The sequence below is a fragment of the Propithecus coquereli genome, unplaced genomic scaffold (genome assembly GCF_000956105.1).
Source record: "Propithecus coquereli isolate 6110/MARCELLA unplaced genomic scaffold, Pcoq_1.0 Scaffold28, whole genome shotgun sequence".
NCBI classification, from domain to species: domain Eukaryota; kingdom Metazoa; phylum Chordata; class Mammalia; order Primates; family Indriidae; genus Propithecus; species Propithecus coquereli.
Genome location: NW_012148396.1, coordinates 6,154,813 through 6,156,122, shown reverse-complemented (window position 1 = coordinate 6,156,122; position 1,310 = coordinate 6,154,813).

The following is a 1,310-nucleotide window of genomic DNA, read 5'->3' as shown; positions in this document are numbered from 1 at the left end:
ATGAGATTAATACAAAGGAAAATATGTAAAAGGAGGTATAATGAAAAAATAACTAATTTTTTTAGTGATCAATGCCTATTTCAGATGCTCATCACTTGCCTGTAAGTCCATTCAAAATCTGCCCTCCTTGATGCTTAGGACTGTTCATCCTGGGGACTCCACACTATGTACTAGTAAACATGACCTTTTGTGACAAAGAACCAGCCATTGCTGAGATGTCTCAACAAAAAAAGAAAGAAAAGGGATTCTCCCTATATTTATAAATTGTTTGAGAGACACTTTAAAATGTCACCTCTTAGGCCCATGTGTAATTGAAATAGACAATTTTGGATATTTTTTGTTCCTGAAGCTCTATTTTAGATAACTTTAACAATCCATCTTTGCTAGTGATTGATAGAGAATTTGTATGTCATCTTTGGGCCTTCCGATGTGTAAGTGAGCAGGTGTCATTTGCATGACAGCTCATGAAACAGACCTCAATACACTGCCAGAGTTTCTGGGGCCAGATCCATAGAAATATGCATGACATGGCCACTGGTGCATTAATTTTGAGTCCACTGTCTTGGCTACATTTAAGGTAACAAATGTTGGACAACAAACACTTGTACAGCAATGACAGGACTCCATTTTCATGGGTATGTGGATTTACTGTCATATTGATTAAACTTTTTTTTAGAAAAACCTCTTTGGCATAAATAGAGTGATTAAGATTGTCTTTGCTTTGAATGAGCACATAAAGTTGATACTACATGGTCTAGGGGGAGAGATAGCTTGGATATTAGGATCTGAACCAGATCCCTTACCAGCCTGAAAACTTAGTAGAGAATTATAGTATGTTTGGGTAGAGAAAACTTGAGAGTTTCAAAGTAGATAAACATTTATTCTGCTGTCAATAATCTATGATTGCAAGTCATTTTGTTGAGTGGTCCAAAGTCTTTATAAGATCTTATTTCTGATATACCTGGATTGAAGTTCATGCTCAGCCATTTACTTGTTACAAGTTATTTAACCTGCAAAAGCCTCGTTAAACACATTGATAGTACCAGGCATGTGACAAGTACCCAGTAAATGGCAGCTGCTAGAATAACAATACCAACAGCCATGATAACACTACGGAAAGATGGCTAACGCTGTTGTTGCTATATAGGAAGCTGGTAACTCATCCAGATGTGATATCAGATAAAGATCTATACCGGAGATGGGTATTTGGGAGTAATGATTGTTAACAATGTAGTTAGAACTATGGGAGTAGGAGATTCAAAAGATCCAGACATTGAACTCAAAGTGATCCAAAGATTAAATGAAAAAAA